A 13,158-nucleotide genomic window follows, 5' to 3' on the forward strand; every position below is an offset into this window, starting at 1 on the left:
TGTTGGGCTCCAGAGGTTCCAGTCATGTTGCATGACATTCAAAGGACTGCCAAAGAAATAAAAGCAGGAAAATGCCCCAAACATTAGCAGAAATAAGGACAATTACCACAGGGCTTCACAGCTACCCTCTGGCTGCTTCACAGTGATAGCAGATGAGGCCAGAGCCTGTGTGTTTTACTGGGGGGTTTCTAGCCAATTGGAAAGGGTGAGTTGAAGAACTAGACTGGGGTTCCTAATTGCCTTATCCTTGAGGTGGCAGTTAGATGAGTCAACTGCCAAGTGGAGTTTTTCCCCATTATTCCTGCAGGTATTAATCCCTGCATCTGAGAAAGCCTTTGCTTTATAATGTGAGCAGCAGCTAAAAGAAGTGGGTAAAGATGGATGTTAGCCAGGGCTCGTCCTAGGTGTTCCCAGCAGACGCCACAAGGAATTAAGTTCCTGTTACCTTTTTTTTTTTTGCAGTTTTTGGCCGGGGCTGGGTTTGAACACACCACCTCCAGCATATGGGGCCGGTGCTCTACCCCTTTGAGCCACAGGCGCCGCCCAAGATCCTGTTACTTTTTAACCTGACACAAGATGTCACCATTGCTCCTGTGCTTTTAGCAGTGACAGTTTAAAGTTAAACAGCACTGAGAGTTTGACTCCCTGATGACACAAGTCGTATTTCCTCCCTCCCAGGGAGAAGAGTGAGAGCACATAGCCAATGAGGCTCATTAATCTGTAGTTCATTCTATCCGTTCAAGTGAAAGTATTTGTTGTATAAACACTTATTTGATTTTTCCACTATGGATCAAAAGTAATATCTCTTTGTGAACATTTCACAAAGAGACTTTGGTGAACGTGACTGTAAAACAAGATAAGCTGACATTTTTATAGAACTGGAAAACTGCATATTGTGTTTTCGTTTGGCTTCCCCACTGCCGACAATATTGAAGTGATCTCCCGTTGCCATGCTTAGTTGGGTGCCAAAGTAGAAAAAGGGCATGGACATCAGTCCAGGGGACCAATGGCTGAGAAGCGGAGTGAGTAAAAGGCCACTAGGGCACGAAAACATCATTGAAATGTTGCCAAGATGGAGAAAAGAGTATTTATAGAATTTCTCTCATGCAAAGCACTACACGTGGTTGGAAAGAATATTTTGCAAAGTTGGTTGGAGGTGGGGATGGTGAACTCAAATTATAGCTGAGTGAAGTGTGGGTTTGGGGGAGTGGAGTTGCATTACTGGGACTGTTTAGAGAGGCTGGGACCACCAATGGCATCCTTGTGCTCTGCCATTCCCCTGAATGCCCTTGCCTCTCTATAAATACTGAACAGCACCTCGAGAATATCTGCTTGAGGGAACACCAACTTATTACTCTGCTGTAGGTTTCTACACCAAAATACGAATATCAATGGACTCAAGTTTGTGGAATTAGAGGGATTAATTTCTTTATTTTCCAATGTTTCTTTAGTAAGTATATAACTAGAAAAACAACCCTCAGAACAATATGTTACCAGAGATTTACAGTGAAGAGAGATGTGTGTGGGTTATTAGTTAAGAAAATACTATTATCATCTACTTTCTAGGCAATCTAGACCAAGATGTAGCATAAGCTTTGGATAGATCAGGGTCTTGGGAGGAAGTACAGGGCACATTCAAATTAGATAGTTTGAAGATAATTTTTTTTTTTTTTTGAGATAGAGCCACACTCTCTCAAGATGAGTAGAGTGCCCTGGCTTTATCATAGCTCATAGAAACAGTCTCTTGGGCTCAAGAGATCATCCTCTTGCTTCAGCTTCCCAAGTATCTGGGACTACAGGAGCCTGCCATGATGTCTAGCTAGTTTTTCTATTATTTTTTAGTAGAGATGGGGTCTCCCTCTTGCTCAAGCTGATCTCAAACTCCAGAGCTCAAGCAATCCACCTGCCTAGGCCTCCCAGAGTGCTAAGATTACAGGTGCGGGCCACCAAGCCCAGCTGAAGAGAATTTAATATAAGGACTGTCTTCAAAGACGTGGGCAATGTATGGTAAACCGTAAGGGAGAACGCAGAACCCAAGGATAAGGATAGATCAGTGGAACTTTTACCACCACTAGTTCTGGAGGACAAAAAGAGTGAGAACTTTGTGGATCACGCAGCAAGAATGGTGATCTTCAGTCGAGGGATGTAGACCCCCTGTGATGCCATCACATGGAGGGACCTGGGACATTAATGACCTTATCTAAATCTTTCTCACTTCAAATTCCTGCGATTAGCCATTTTAGCTAAGACCATTTATGTGGTCCATATGAGTGAACTTCCAGAATACTGATTAGAGATGAGCAGGCAGCGTAGATCTGAAGGGGGAAATGGGAGATGTACAGCAAGGCTTTTTCCTTTATTTAATTTAAAAGAAGCACTACATTTTACTCAGCTCTTATTGGACTTGGTAATTAAACAGATCACCTACTACATATTCTTTCTGTACATAAGTAGGAATTTAGTTTAAGGAGGCTCACCAGTACTCCAGAGGGAGACCAGGAGGTATGGGGGTTAGAACCGCTCACATTCCAGTTCTGCTACTTACACACTAGGTGACCTTGGAAAGATACTTAATTTATTTGAGTCTTTGTTTCTTTATCTGTGACTACAGATTTTAATATAAATTTGGACTCAGCACCCGTAGCACGGTGGTTATGGTGCCAGCCACATACACCAAAGTTGGCGGGTTCTAACCCAACCTGGGCCAGCTAAAACAATGACAACTATAACAAAAAATACCTGAGCATTGTGATGGGAAGCTGTGGTCCCAGCTACTTATGAGGCTGAGGCAAGAGAATCGTTTAAGCCCAAGAGTTGGAGGTTGCTGTGAGCTGTGACACCATGGCACTCTACCCAGGGTGACATAATAGGACTCTAGCTCAAAACAAAACAAAACAAAACAAAAAAACAGTAAATAAATAAATAAAATAAAAAGACAATATAAATTTGATGGATTTATTTTAAGTACTAAATGATATAATGTATATAATATACTGAACACATGCCTGGTGCTTAGCAAGGGCTGAATAAATACGTTTATTAGCAAGGACTCAATAGAAACTTAGTTTAGTGGAAACAATGTGTACACGGGTGTACCTCATTATAAGAGGGGGCTTGGATATTTCTTTTTTTTTTTTGTAGAGACAGAGTCTCACTTTATGGCCCTTGGTAGAGTGCCATGGCCTCACACGGCTCACAGCAACCTCCAACTCCTGGGCTTAAGCGATTCTCTTGCCTCAGCCTCCCGAGTAGCTGGGACTACAGGCGTCCGCCACAACGCCCAGCTATTTTTTTGGTTGCAATTCAGCCGGGGCCGGGTTTGAACCCGCCACCCTCGGTATATGGGGCCAGCGCCTTACCAACTGAGCCACAGGTGCCGCCCGGATAGGATATTTCAATGGGGATCCCCATATGTTAGCATCCATAGGTGTTTTCTCAGGGATCATTCTCTTATCTGGAAAATAAAGGAATGGTTGCTGGTGCTCTTAGAACCACATGCGGGAAGAGGTCGGGAGGATATCACTGTTTGGGATATAATAACCTTGAATGAATTCCTCTGATTTTAGAATAGCACCCCAGCCCCCAGCTATGGCTTTTTTCCAGTCTTCTGAAAAGACTCAGAGGTCCCTCGTGTCTCCAATTCCTGAGCATCCCTGGGATTTCGCAGCTCAAATTGGCTTTTTTTGTCACCACAACCTGACCCTGAATCCTTATAGAAACTTTATGCTTATATCAGTTACCACTTAGCCATCTGCTTCCCTGCTTTCAAATTTGTATGGGGGTCTCTCATTTGCTGCCATTCCACCCTCTCATTCTTTTTGATCTTGTGGCCCTTCTTAAAAAAAAAAAAATCCTCTTTCTTGCCTATTTAAAAGGTGATCCTCCAATCACCTTTTTGTTTTGCATCTACAACTGAATGAGTGCTCAGGATAAATGATAAGTAGCTCAAGGCTGTTCAGTTTCTCAGGGTCATTATTCACCAAGCAGTCACCTGCTAGAGATTTTAGGAAGTCCCATTTCCCCCTTATAAACTTACTTTCTTCTTTCTGTGTTGATGCTTCCTCCGACATCTGGCCCACTGCGCTTAGAGCATTACAGATCTCCACGACACGCTTCAGAATCTAGTTCCTTTATTCCTGAGTAGAGTGGAATTTTGCATATGATTAGAGTTGAAATGAATAAATATTTTATACTCTATTTATAGAAGGCAGTGACATGTCTCCAAAGGTATAAATAGAACAATGGTTGTTGACAAGAGTTTCAGTAACCACGGATACCCAGAAATTATTCCTGAATCATACTCATTGTTTATTTATATCTGAAGTTTAGCAAACAGGGCGCTCACTGCTAACTCTGGAATTTTCTGATGAAAGCATACCTCTACATAAAGGTCTTAGCAAAATAACTAAGAAAATGCCACGAAAGCTATGTTAACTAGTGTGATGAAAATGTGTCAAACGGTCTATGAACCAAGTGTATGGTGCCCCACGATCATACTAATGTACACAGCTATGATTTAATACAAAAATAAATAAATAAATAAAAAGAAAGCATACCTCTCATTTTCATCCTCTTCTCATCAGTCAGGCTCCATCTTTCAAGTTCAAGTTCAGCCATATACATTTGAGAGGACTGTGTCAATCACTCTTCTTAGATAATGGCTGCAAATTTACAATGAGAATAATAAAAATGGCAATAATGATGATGACAGTGTTGTAATAAAACCCCACTAGTTTGACAGAATAGTTTAGAAAGCAATGGACACTAGCTCCACCAGCAATCGATGATCCTTCCAGTTTGGCTACTTGGATTTGACATTTGGGGGAGTATCTACAGAAGGCATTGATCCACATAGCTTTACATGCTTAAGGATTGTTTGTAAAATTTATGTATTCCACAACAGCTCTCTCCAGAGTAAGTAGCACTATATTACCAGTTCGGTGAATATTCCATTTGCTATACTTAATTAAACTGGTTGGCCACTCAGCAGTTCACTTGATTTCACACTCCATTTCTTCATTTGTAAAATAGAACACCATAGGCATTTCAAAAATAACTTAAATTCTTTTTTAAAGCTTCTGAATTTTTAACAAACTACATATTTTTCTTAGGTATTTTCTTTCCTCTGGGGTCATGATGTCTCCGGAATTAACCATGGTCCATTTATAATGATCCATTTTAATATAGCTAAAATCTATCATGTCACTAAGTCTCAAATAACTGAAATGCATCTCTGAAAAATATTCTGGAAAGTTTTTCTGATGCCAGGAGGCAGATTTGAATTATTCCTGCTGTTTGAATAATGTTAAAGCCACTGATTTTTTTTTATTTAGCTGTCTTCTTTTTACTATTCCCATAGTTCTATAGAATATGTGTGTAATGTTTAATATGTTAAATTATTATTATTTTATTATTTTTTATTATTAAATCATAGCTGTGTACATTAATGAGATCATGGGGCACCACACCATACACTGGTTTTATAGACCATTTGACACATTTTCATCACACCAGTTAACATAGCCATCCTGCCATTTTCTTAGTTATTGTTAAGACATTTATATTCTACATTTACTAAGTTTCACATGTACCCTTGTAAGAAGCACCGCAGGTGTAATCCCACCAATCACCCTCCCTCTGCCCACCTCCCGCCTCCCTCCTCTCCCTCTCCCCCTTCCCCCTATTCTTAGGTTATAACTGGGTTATAGCTTTCATGTGAAAGCCATAAATTAGTCTCATTAGTAGGGCTGAGTACATTGGATACTTTGTCTTCCATTCTTGAGATACTTTACTAAGAAGAATATGTTCCAGCTCCATCCATGTAAACATGAAAGAGGTAAAGGCTCCATCTTTCTTTAAGGCTGCATAATATTCCATGGTATACATATACCACAATTTATTAATCCATTCGTGGGTCGATGGGCACTTGGGCTTTTTCCATGACTTAGCAATTATGAATTGGGCTGCAATAAACACTCTGGTACAAATATCTTTGTTATGATGTGATTTTTGGTCTTCTGGGTATATACCTAGTAGAGGAATTATAGGATTGAATGGCAGATCTATTTTTAGATCTCTAAGTGTTCTCCAAACATCTTTCCAAAAGGAATGTATTAATTTGCATTCCCACCAGCAGTGTAGAAGTGTTCCCTTTTCTCCACATCCACGCCAACATCTCTGGTTTTGGGATTTTGTGATGTGGGCTAATCTTACTGGAGTTAGATGATATCTCAAAGTAGTTTTGATTTGCATTTCTGTGATGATTAAAGATGCTGAGCATTTTTTCATATGTCTGTAGGCCGTGCACCTGTCTTCTTCAGAGAAGTTTCTCTTCAAGTCCCTTGCCCAGCCTGTGATGGGATCACTTGTTCTTTTCTTGCTTATACGTTTGAATTCTCTGTGGATTCTGGTTATTAATCGGAGACATAACCTGCAAATATCTTCTCCCATGCTGAGGGCTGTCTGCTTGCTTTACTTACTGTGTTCTTGGCTGTGCAGAAGCCTTTTAGTTTGATCAGGTCCCAGTAGTGTATTTTTGAAGCTGCTTTAATTGCCTGGAGGGTCCTCCTCATAAAATACTTGCCCAGACCGATGTCTTCAAGGGTTTTCCCTGCACTCTCTTCTAGTATTTTTATAGTTTCGTGTCTTAAGTTTAAATCTTTAATCCAGTGAGAGTCTATCTTAGTTAATGGTGAAAGGTGTGGGTCCAGTTTCAGTCTTCTACAGGTTGCCAGCCAGTTCACCCAGCACCATTTGTTAAATAGGGAATCTTTTCCCCACTGAATGTTTTTAATTGGCTTGTCAAAGATCAAATAATGGTAAGTAGCTGGATTCATCTCTTGGTTCTCTATTCTGTTCCAGACATCTACTTCTCTGTTTTTGTGCCAATACCATGCTGTTTTGATCACTATCGATTTGTAGTATAGTCTGAGGTCTGGTAGCGTGATTCCCCCTGCTTTGTTTTAATTTCTGAGTAATGTCTTGGCTATTCGAGGTTTTTTCTGATTCCATATAAAACAAAATATTATTATTTCAAGATCTTTAAATATGACAGTGGAGCTTTAATAGGGATTGCATTAAAATTGTATATTGTTTTGGGTAGTATGGACATTTTAACAATGTTGATTCTTCCCAGCCATGAGCATGGTATGTTTTTCCATTTGTTAACATTTTCAGCTATTTCTTTTCTTAGAGTTTCATAGTTCTCTTTATAGAGATCTTTCATGTCCTTTGTTAGATAAACTCCCAAATATTTCATCTCCTGTGGCACTACTGTGAATGGAATAGAGTCCTTAACTGTTTTTTCAGCTTGACTCTTGTTGGTATATATAAAGGCTACTGATTTATGAATGTTGATTTTGTAACATGAGATGCTGCTGTATTCCTTGATCACTTCTAAGAGTTTTGTAGTAGAATCCCTGGTGTTTTCCAGATATACAATCATATCATCTGCGAAGAGTGAAAGTTTGATCTCTTCTGACCCTATATGGATACCCTTGATTGCCTTTTCTTCCCTAATTGCGATGGCTAAAACTTCCATTACAATGTTAAAGAGCAGTGGAGACAATGGGCAGCCTTATCTGGTTTCTGATCTGAGTGGAAATGATTTCAATTCAACTCCAATCAATACGATATTGGGTTTGCTGTAGATGGCCTTTATCAGTTTAAGAAATGTCCCTTCTATACCAATTTTCTTAAGTGTTCTGATCATAAAGGGATGCTGGATATTATCAAAAGTTTTTTCTGTATAAATTGAGAGAATCATATGGTCTTTGTTTTTTAATTTGTTTATGTGCTGAATTATACTTATAGATTTATTTATATAGAACCAGCCTTGAGACCCTGGGATAAAACTGACTTGGTCATGATGTATAATTTGTTTGATGTCTTGCTGGATTCTGTTTGTTAGGATCTTGTTGAATATTTTTCCATCTATATTCATTAGTGATATTGGTCTATAATTTTCTTTTCTTGTTGGGTCTTTTCCCAGTTTGGGGATCAGGGTGATGTTTGCTTCATAGAACATGTTGGGTAGTCTTCCTTCTTTTTCTACATTTTGGAACAGGTTGAGTAATATAGGTACTAGTTCCTCTTTAAAGGTTTGGTAGAATTCTGATGTGAATCTGTCTGGTCCCAGGCTTTTCTTTTTAGGGAGATTTTGTATGGTTTATGCTATTTCCAAACTTGATATGGGCCTGTTCAACATTTCCACTTGATTCTGGCTAAGTCTTGGAAGGTGACATGCTTCCAAGTATTGGTCAATTTCCTTCAGATTTTCATATTTCTGAGAATAAAGTTGCTTATAATATTCATTAAGGATTTTTTTAATTTCTGAGGAGTCTGTTGTTATTTCGTCTTTGTTGTTTCTGATTGATTACAGATTTTACTCTTTTTTTCCTGGTTAGGTTAGCTGAAGGTTTATCTATTTTATTGACCTTTTCAAAAAACCAACTTTTTGATTTATTGATCTGTTGTATTATTCTTTTGTTTTCAATTTCCTTTAATTCTGCTCTAATTTTGGTTATTTCTTTTCTTCTACAGGGTTTGGGGTTGGAATGTTCTTCCTTTTCCAGTTGCTTGAGATGTCCCTTTAAGTTGTTAACTTCCTCTCTTTCCGTTCTCTTGAGGAAGGCTTGCAGTGCTATAAATTTCCCTCTTAGGACTGCCTTTGTGGTATCCCAGCGGTTCTGATAATTCATGTCTTCATTGTCGTCTTGTTCCAAAAATTTGGCAATTTCCTTCTTAATCTCATCTCTGACCCAGCTATCATTCAGCATAAGGTTATTTAACTTCCATGTTTTTGTATGAGTATGCAGATTCCTGTTGTTACTGAGTTCACCTTTTATTCCATGATGGTTCAAGAAGATGCAAGGAATAATTTCTATTCCTTTAAATTTACTGAGTTTAGACTTGTGACCAAAGATGTGATCAATTTTGGAGTATGTTCCATGGGCTGATGAGAAGAATGTGTATTCAGTTTTATTGGGATGAAATGTTCTGTAGATGTCTGCTAAATCCAAATGTTGGATGGTTAGGTTTAAATCTAAAATTTCTTTGCTCAGGTTCTTATTGGAGGATCTATCCAACACTGCCAAAGGAGTGTTGAAATCTCCAACTATTATGCAACTAGAGGAAATCAAGTTGCTCATGTCTGTTAGAGTTTCTCTTCTAAATTGAGGTGCATTCTGGTTGGGTGCATAAATATTAATAATTGAAATCTCATCATATTGAGTATTACCCTTAAGAAATATGAAGTGACTTTTGGTCTTCTGGGTATATGCCCAGTAGAGGGATTACAGGATTGAATGGCAGATCTATTTTTAGATCTCTAAGTGTTCTCCATATCTCTTTCCAAAAGGAATGTATTAATTTGCATTCCCACCAGCAGTGCAAAAGTGTTCCCTTTTCTCCACATCCATGCCAACACACCATAACAAAGATATTTGTGCCAGAAAGTTTATTGCAGCGCAATTCATAATTGCTAAGTCATGGAAAAAGCCCAAGTGCCCATCGATCCACGAATGGATTAATAAATTGTGGTATATGTACACCATGGAATACTATGCAGCCTTAAAAAAGATGGAGACTTTACCTCTTTCATGTTTACATGGATGGAGCTGGAACATATTCTTCTTAGTAAAGTGTCTCAAGAATGGAAGAAAAAGTACCCAATGTACTCACCCTTATTATGAAACTAGTGTAGGACCTTCACATGAAAGCCATAACCCAGTTACAACCTTAGAATAGGGAGAAGGGGGAAAGGGAGGGGAGGGAGGAGGGAGGTGGGTGGAGGGAGGGGGATTAATGGGATTACACCTGCGGTGCATCTTACAAAGGTATATGTGAATCCTAGTAAATGTGGAATGTAAAGGTCTTAGCAAAATAACTAAGAAAATGCTATGAAAGCTATGTTAACTAGTGTGATGAAAATGTGTCAAACGATCTATGAACCAAGTGTATGGTGCCCCATGATCATATTAATGTACACAGCTATGATTTAATAAAATTTAAAAAAAAGAAAGAAAAAGAAATATGAAGTGACATTCTTATCCTTCCTTACTTTTGTTGGTTTAAAGCCTATTGTGTCTGCAAATAGAATTGCAACACCTGCTTTTTTCTGATTACCATTTGCCTGAAATATGGACTACCATCCTTTCACTCGGAGTCTATATTTATCTTTTAAGGTAAGATGTGACTCTTGTATATAGCAAATATCTGGCCTGAGTTTTTGTATCCAGTCAGCTAACCTGTGCCTCTTTAAAGGACAGTTTAAGCCGTTCACATTAATGGACAATATTGATAAGTCTGATAAAATTTTGGGTATCGAGGTTTTCGAATGTCCAGTGGACATTTTTAATCCTTTTGCCATTGTGGAAGTTGGAGTTTGATCAAAAGTTTCTCAGTGAGTTTACTTTTGTGGTAGAGGATTGGGTGGTCATTATGGAGGATAGGTCTGAGAATATCCTGAAGAGCTGGCAAATTTCTTCAACATACGAATGTTATTAAAGTATTTAATTTCTCCATCATAAATGAAACTCAGTTTAGCTGGATACAGGATCTGGGGTTGAAAGTTATTTTGCTTTAGGAGATTAAAAGTCGATGACCACCCTCTTCTGGCTTGAAAAGTTTCAGCAGAGAGATCTGCAGTCATTCTAATATTCTTCCCTTTGTAGGTAATGGATTTCTTATGTCTGGCTGATTTCAGAATTTTCTCCTTCATATTAACTTTAGTGAAGTTAATTATGATATGCCTGGGGGATGTCTTATTCGGATTGAGTCATGCTGGGGTTCTGCAACTGTCTGCTATCTGAATTTCAGAATCTCTTGGCATGTCTGGAAAATTCTCTTTCATAATTTCATGGAGAACGGCCTCTGTGCCTTGCGAGGCCACTTCATTACTCTCAGGGATTCCAATGAGGCAGATATTAGCCTTCTTCGAATTATCCCAGAGCTCTTTGAGAGAATGATCTGTTTTTGGTCTCCATTCTCTTCCTCTTTGAGAGTTTGGGAGCATTCAAAGGCTTTGTCTTCAATGTCAGAAATCCTTTCTTCTGTTTGCTCCACTCTGTTACTGAGGGATTCTACTGTATTTTTCCGATCTTTGAGGGCTGCAAATTCTTGCTTTAGTGCATCAAAATCTTTGGTGGTTTTGTCTTTAAATTCATTAAATTCTTGAGACAACTTTTGAATTTCTCCTTGAATTTCTAATTCCAACTTTTGAATTGCTCCTTGAATTTCTAATTCCATATTTTCCTCCATTCTATTAATCTTGTTTGCAATCCAAATTCTGAATTCGATTTCTGATATCTCGGCCAGCTGTTTATGAATGGGATCTTCAGTTACATCTGCCATTATCTTTCCTTTGGGGGGGTTGATCTATTCATGTTACCAGAGTTTTTCCACTGATTCTGCCCCATGATTGTTTTACACTGTTTTATTTTTCCCCTGGAGCTTTATTTTTCCCCTGGAGCTTTATTTTTCCCCTGGAGCTTTTATTTTTCCCCTGGACCTGTACAGTGCTATGGTCTGAGAAACTGGGGACCTGTTTGGTGTGGTGGGGCTAAGTGGTTCTGTCTTGTTTTCAGCTGGTCTCTGTTTGACCCTAGGGAAACCATTACTCTGGGGTGAAGTCTCACCTGTGGAGAAATACCAGCAATTAAGTCACCCTACCCCCTGCAGGCAACACTTGGAAAAGGAAAATCAAACCTTCCTACAACCACACACCCAGAGCACCACTTGAATAGTCCTTGGGCGATTGACTCAGTTCAAAAGGTCCAAATCAATTGTCTCAGTCAGCACCTGTCTCAGGTGGGAGAGTTTAAGATGTCTCTGGCAACTGGATCGCAGGTGTCTGGTGACAGCTTAGTTATGGCTTGCTCGGTGTTCCTTGGAGTCAGGAGGGCCTGACAGAACAGCAAATAGATTAGTCTAGGAAGCAAATAGATTAGTCTAGGAAGTTTGATGCCTCCTTCCCCACCTTGCACCTCTGTCACACCCAGTTACTGATAGCCCCGCAGGGCTGTGACCCAGTTGCCTCTAGTGAACAGATACTCCAGGGGTTTGCACCTGCCTGAATCACAAGGAAATCTATTTCTGCTCAGTCAGGCTGCTGCGCTCTGCCTCTATCTAGCAGGGGGAAGGTGAGGCCTGGCAACCTTGGGCGCTTGATGGAGGCTGGAGGTGTTCACTGAGTTCCAGCCCTGCCCCTGATTGATGTTACTGACAGAACAGAATAGAACAACTTTGTGGGAATTTGTTTCTGTCCCTGCTAAATTCCCCTGCAGAAGAGAAGCTGTTCTAAGTTCTCAGAGCCTGTGCCTCAGGCCCTGTCTTTGCTCCTGCAGGTTTGTATTCGGTTAGCTGTCAGTTCTAGCCTCCTGATTTCCTTTGTCTATAGGCTGACGATCCCCTGAGGGCCGGGTGTGTCTTAGGCTCAGTAAAGCAGTCCTTTGGGTCAGCCCCGCCCTGGGACCGTCCCAGCTCTGCACATGTGTTTCTAGTCCCCGCGCTCCACCCAGGCCAGTACTGCCTCAGGCAAACCCTTTACTCATGGGGCCTGCGTTTCAGTCCCAGATCTGTTCCGTGGTGGTTGCCACCTGAGAAGATGCCCGGCCTCCTCTGGTTGCCCAGGGAGACAGGGGGTGTGGTTTTGGAATATTGGGGAGTGAACCCTATTGTTGCCAAAAATGGCTGCTGCTCTGCACCTCAGGGCACTACTGCTCCGGTGTGGTTCTCTCTCTGTTGACCGTCCTCTCCTCACACCCGTCCTCTCCTCAGCATTTACCAGCAGCAGGTCCGGCCCTGTTCACACCACTAGAGAAATCACCCAAGAGTCTGGACTCCTGGGGGACAGGCCTCCAGACCTCAGAGTGAGAGTGGAGGGGAGTGCTAGGAGCTCAGAATTGCAGGTAGAGAATATATACAGTTGTATACAGTTTTATGCCAGGCAGGAGAACGCCGTGGCACCCTAGTAGGGGAGGTAGGTCAGTTTTTAGAGGGTGTCTCCTGTGGAGTGTAGTGGGAGGAACTTTGAACTCTGCCCATTTGTTTGTGGGGCACTCCGAGCCGTTCTCATGGGGGAGAGGACTCCCGTCTGCTTGGTGATGGATTTTGTACCTTTTGTTTGTATCCTTGTGGTTGCAGCTCCCCTCAGCAAGG

Source organism: Nycticebus coucang, chromosome X (genome assembly GCF_027406575.1).
Source record: "Nycticebus coucang isolate mNycCou1 chromosome X, mNycCou1.pri, whole genome shotgun sequence".
NCBI lineage: Eukaryota > Metazoa > Chordata > Mammalia > Primates > Lorisidae > Nycticebus > Nycticebus coucang.